Genomic DNA, 6721 nt, shown 5'->3' on the forward strand with positions numbered 1-6721 from the left:
TTATTTACCTAATCTAATAACAACAGCTGACTCACAAGGAGAAAACATACAAGTGCCAATTACCATTTGACAATAAAAAAATATGCATCCTATATGCTGATCTGGTGATGTACATGTGGTAATTTCTTTGGAACCTTATACATATTTTGAAATTGAAGTTGTATAAGGAAGCATATGAAACCTTCACAGTAGCACTGCATGTACAAACCTTTAGGCCACTGGGGCAATATTATGCTTTATTTATGCTATACCCAGAACAAGCAGAAACAGAAAGGGCAAGAATTAAAATTTCACTTCTAAGCCATCTCTGCTTTATGTCTTTCCTGATCCTTCATCTGTAGACACCTCAAGTCCCTCTTTGATTTCAACCCATCTTTCATCTTGAGGCTTCAGAACTCCTTCAGTGGCACTGATGAAATCACTAACCTGTATGACAAACTGGGATGCAAACTGGAGAACATTTCTTTAAGAGGGAAGTCGGGGGAGTGTTAAAATATGACTCTCCGTGAATCTTTTCTGAAGGGTTAAACTTTCGGAGGCCTGCAGCTTCTGTATTTGCTCTGTATTCCCTGTGCCAGTAGCAAACTCATTCCCCAGTCTTTCAGTCTTTAACACTCCGTTCCAGCATCCGATAGCATCTGATCTTGCTCCCCCAACAGCAAGAGCAAACTTTTCAATGTGCTGCGGCTCGCAAGAATTATTTGCGTTTGTCGTGCAGACTCATATTCAACAGACACCCTATTAGAAGATAAAGATATCATGCAGCTTTATCTTAGATTCAAATAATGAAATGTCAGGAAACATACAACAATTGAATGTAATACTAGGAAAATACATCACGAGAAAACCATCTAAACAAAAAGTATTAAAGACTTTATGTCCTCATTTATTTAATTTTCAAATCTTACCTGAAAGCATCATAAAGTTAAAAAAAAAAACTTCAAAATCTTTGCTTAACTGTTAGCAGACATTTCATGCAATTATAGTCAGTATTCTGTTGATTTTCTTTGACAGTAGGAGGGTGTTTTAAGAGGCATGTTAGGCAATGAACGTGGGGGGGTCTCCAGCATTAGCATTTCTGTGGCTTCCAGTAGAAGCAGCATGGATCCGAAGAACAGTCTGCCTTTCATGTCAGTTCGTTTAGAGTTGGTCTCTCTGACCAGAGCAATGACATGCTAAAGCTTTGCCAGAAACTATCCAACTACAGTAATTGTGTTTCCAACAGCTCAGGGTTATTCAATAAACTAATATTATCCTTCCTGTCACAGACCAGAACCAGTAATGACTGGGATTCTTAGGAGTGTTTATGTGAATATTAATTGGCAAGTGAATCTAGGAGATTGAAGAGGAATTTCCCAATAATTCATTCACTGTCACAACATCTGTTCTTAAAGAGATTTAAAGATTAACATTTTTAATGTTGTACAACCACTTATTTCTTCACCTGAACAATCACTGAATTCTTATAACGGAATTAGCACCAGTGAAAAAGAAGATTGTTTTAATTTATCAAATTTCAAGGACAAACACTTTCAGTTTGCTAATGTTCACCATGGGCCCAAACATAGCTTATGTTTAAAGATGTCATGCTGATATCCTGTTTCCCTTCGGGGTTATATGATGGGCACATTTTAACCTTTGAATAATGCTGCAGGAGAAGTGCAGTATTATTTTAGCAGTCTCTGAAAACGTGTAATACAGTGCTGTCATCCCCTCTCAGCTCTTAAAATGCCATGGCAAACCACCAAGCCGACATACTTCTCAGGGAGCAGGATAATGCAAAATGCATGAGGGAAGAGCGTCTCGCGAAGTCGTATCGAATTACACGCGGCTCCGTCCAAAACCACTGCCGTGAGTCTCATTTTTTTTTTAATTTTATTATTATTTTTTGCTTGTGTTTTTATAACATAAAAAAATAACTTTAAAAAAGGTCAACAGATCACGCAGGAATCACAAATCAGTCGACATGTACAGATTTGAAACACGCTATGGCCAAAACTGCTTAAGTACCAATTTCCCTTGGCTTGGCTTCTCACACTCAAAATCAGATTCAGCTTTTGTTGGACTTTACTTTTAGGAAAATGAGACAGAACTTATGGTGAACATAGTGAGTAATGCAGACAAAATAATTTACTGAAAGGAACCTTCAATTATAAATTCTATAAAAGTCAGAGTAGCGAGGAGAGCTGAAACATCTGCCGCACCTATGAAAAATATATTTTCAGTGAAATTGATCGGATTGCAGTAAAAAGAAGACAATTTAAAACAAGCATTCTAACAACGAAAGACATGTATAACCCTTAATGACCAAGACATCACTGAATGCAATGTAACCTGAGGTGCAGGTGAAATGACCACGATTTTTAATACTACTATTTATATGATTTATTGAGAAATACGTGATTGGTGAATTTATTTCATTTTACACATAGCATTCGGTGGAGGTACAGTGAAACACATCTAACTCAAGAAAACGCAAAGTATTATCACTTATGTTAGATATAAAAAACATAATCACCAACACCTATGTAGAAGCATTTCCATCCATGTCTTCTGTCATTATAGCCAGTTGTCCTATTAAACTGCTCCAAAAGACCCTTAGGATGCCTGGGTGTGTCCCTGGGTTGATGGACTACTTGAAAATATTTGAGGCTAGCTGCTGTAGATCTCTTAGGGACCCAAAATTATCTAAGGAACTCCCGAAGAACTGCATCCATAGCAGTCCTTGCCTACTGATCTGGTGGAGTCACTTAGTGAAAAATACTGTGCTCACAAGCACAAAGGAATTTCTGCCATCAACAGCTGCAGATATGAAGGCTAACTCTTTCCAGGGGTAGCCCAACATGAGTGGGGAATATGACATCAGTCTGTAGGACCTTCGCAAATCCTCTACAGTTGTCTTAGATGCAACAGATTTCCTGCATGTCTGGCATGCGCCAACCAAATTAGAACTGTTTTCGAAGATGGTTCAAAGTTTTATTCACGCTATTCATGGTGATCTATAGTGGGCATTATATCATGGAATCCTTGGAGCATAGAAATTGCTGGGCATGTAGCCTGACACATATAATACTTGGATAAGACTGGGGCCGAGTAGATCTCCAGAACCTGTGCTGAAGTATCAGAGAAGGGTGTAGCTCAAGTAACACTGTTTTACTTTTTACTAAATTACACAAAGCCCCAATGGGGTTAGCATAAATTCAAAAGGAAGGTGTCGTCGTTATGATGGGATTTAACTCTTTCCGTGCTTCAGTTTCCCATTGGGCTAGTCAAGAACTTCAAAATGCAAGGTTGTCCAGCTCAAGTGATTCATGTAACACCTGAGGTTCAACTACCGGGTTCTGTACACACAGATCTTCTGGGCCTGATGACAATATAATTGATCTATGTAGATGGGTTGACTGTTATTTAGTAATCTGGCTGGTAATTGGTGCTATATGTATGTATATTAGGACATCCTGGCACTTAGCTGTTTAGACTTCTGGGAGCAGCTTGGTTTACAGCTGTGAAATGATGAGTTGTTTGGAGCAGCTTATGGATTGGCAAGTGTTTTTATTTGCATTGCACTGCAGAATATTAAATGTTTAACACAGTGTTTTGACAAGCTGAGTCACTGAATGGGCCTGGATGATAAAAACTCTTTTGTCTGTTAGTTTTTCATAAATTGAGCTGGGGAATTATGTGTTTCATTTCTTTTTCAGATGGCGAGTTTATCAGCGCTCCCCTGCTACATATATGATTTGGTTTTGTTTGTAATCCACCCATATATCTCTGGAAAAGTAAGGGAATTTTGGGCAGACTATACTCCCCTTTTTGCCTTGTTTATGTCATCCCAATTCCATTAAGATGCAAACTCAATCAGCAAGCAAAATTTCCATAGTGCTACGTATAATTGGCTGGTTTAGATGTGAGTAGCATAAGTGAAAAATATGTTGCTGTGTCCAATATATTGAATATACAGTCAAACCTCCCTTATCTGGCAGAATGGGACCGAGGTGTGCCCGTAAGTTAGAAATGCCTGCAACTTAGAAATACATGAACAGTGCAGTACAGCGTATATATACATGTGTACACATACAAACTACATGATATTTATGAGGTGCAAGGCTTATCATAGGATGTTATTTCAGTCTGAGCTATCGAATCATGCCGTTTTATTCTTGCAGTGGTCATCCAGTTTTTAACCAGCATCAAGTGAACTGGAAGATTTTTCCTTTACTCTTCCAAATATTGCCTACCGTAGACTTAGCCACTCCAAAATGGTCTGCAACAGCTCTGTGTGATTTTCCTTTCGTATTTCTGTAATGATATCGAGGTTCTTTTGGAAGGATATGGCACTACCATTACTTTTTGAAGCCAGGGATTTTGTACAGTTTTATGCCAGGATGTAAGTTCAGCTCCGCCCACAGCCTCGTGCTCAGGTTCGCTCTCCATTCGACGTTCGCTCCACCTCCACGTGTAGAGTCCAATCACAGCCTCGTGCTCTAGCTCGCTCTCCATTCGACGTTCGTTCCGCCTTCACGTGAAGACTCCGCCCACAAGCCTTGTCCTCTAGCTCGCTCTCCATTCGACGTTCGCTCCGCCTCCACATGCAGACTCCGCCCACAGTTTCGTGCTCTAGCACGCTCTCCATTCGACGTTCGTATGTAATGTTTGTTATTAATGTATATTATAGCTGTTAATGGATGTTGGATGGAAGTATACATGCATGATGCTTATGAATGATTTATTAATACATTATGAAGGTGTACTGAACGTTTTATGAATGCAATATAAAACCATTATGAAGCTGCAGTTAATGTAAAGCGTTACCATTTATTTATTTGAAGATTTTTTAAATATTATTATAATTTCGGATTTTTTTTTAAAAAAACAGCATTTTATTCAATTTCAGTTGCACTGTTAAGAAAAGGACACATTTTGCACAGTTTAGAAAGATAAATAAAGGAATATTTTTGAATAAATTTGTCTGCAGCTCATTCTGTTAAAAAATCGTGAGAAAATCGTATTGTGAACTTGAATCGTGAATCGTATCGAATCGTGTGTTAAGTGTATTGTTGCATCCCTAGTAAGAAGTATTAGGAGGATTTTTGTGTATGGACAATAGGGACAAGTCCTTACTAATGCTATGCAAATACTGTGTGTGTTTAGCAGGCTGGCGGGTTCAGGGCTGATGTGGTCTCTACCAATGCTGAAACCAAACCTATGTTCTTGTCATCTGTCACTGTGTCACTGGTATAAGTGCCAACTGAAAAACTGGAATTGCCCATATAGATGTGCTATCAAACCTTTTATTGTGGTGACTAGGGCAGGCTGTGGATTATACAATGCACCTGTTAGTTATTAGTTATTTTCTTTAGTGTTAATAAAACTAATTTCGTAATTAATAATACTAGTGTTAATAATATTAATCTCGTTATGTAATTTCTTTACATGAGGGGGCACTACCGAAGTACAAATCATGAACAAATATATAGTAGCTACTTTCGATAAAAGATTCGGTAATTAATGATGAACAAACATGAGATCAGTATTTCACTTGTTTAATTCAGTACTTGATCATTCGGTAGTTCACAAAGATTTACAGAATTAACAGATATAATAACTGCTTGAGGTAAAAGATGCAGCACGATTCATTAATTTTGAACGAACATGAGATCAGTATGTAACTAAGACTTATTTTGTGGTTAATTATTACACGAGTAAGAGCATAATACTATATTATTTGTGCCCACTGAAGTGTCACCACTAAATTTAACAACACGTTTATGAATACGTCAGTGTCAAGACGGTGTAACAACTCCGTTGGCACGCCTGGGCGCCGCCATATTTGTTTTGGGTGTCTGTCGCGTACGCATGACGTCGCTGCCTGTCGCCGCCCTGGATTCACCGGTCTACCTACAGCACGGAAAAATCTTCGTCGCAAGCGGACTCGTTTAATTTCCTTAGCCAGCTCATCCGCTCTGCCCGGTATCTAGTTACACCTCTCCTTCATCACACACCACTGTTTCGGTTCAATTCTCCACTTCTGATTAACAGAATAACAAGTTCGGTAGACGGACAATAAGACAAAAGGAAAACAGGAACTGCTGGTTTATATATTATTAGATGCTAATATTGCTCTTAATTACGTACGCGAGAAATTAGACAAAAATAGAATCAACCGATTTCATCCAAGGTTAAAACCCCCTAATCCCCTCCCTAGGGGTTATTTCTCCTTTTTCGCTCAGTGTCAAAATTGACCGTTATCTTCCTTTTTACATATTTATTATCCACTATTGAAAGTTGTTAATCTAAATGCCTGTACAGGAATGGTTACTCTGCTGTAATTTATAGCCAAAAACATAATCTACTAGACGGAAATGCATAAACATGCCCTCATTACATGAGCTGACTCACTACAATATGTTCTTGTTCAAATGTTTTGGCAGTATATGCTTTTTTTGGTGCCAGCAGAGCTTGTTGAATTGAATTGCGGTGGATTGAATAAGACTAATTATCTCTGTTATCTTTCACTCCCTCTGAAATTGTTTATCGGCGTGGCAAAGCTGCATTTATGCTGCCAAATGTTTTCTTTTATGCTCAGGCTGAGCAATCAGAAAATAAATGGGAAAAGTATTTGAGTTTGACATATGGTGTTTTTGCATCGTTTGCTGTCTCTTCTCGCAGGGCTGTCTGTACCGTCTTCCTTATTCTACGGAGGCAGCAATGTACATGTTCT

Source organism: Brienomyrus brachyistius, chromosome 2 (genome assembly GCF_023856365.1).
Source record: "Brienomyrus brachyistius isolate T26 chromosome 2, BBRACH_0.4, whole genome shotgun sequence".
NCBI classification, from domain to species: Eukaryota; Metazoa; Chordata; class Actinopteri; order Osteoglossiformes; family Mormyridae; genus Brienomyrus; species Brienomyrus brachyistius.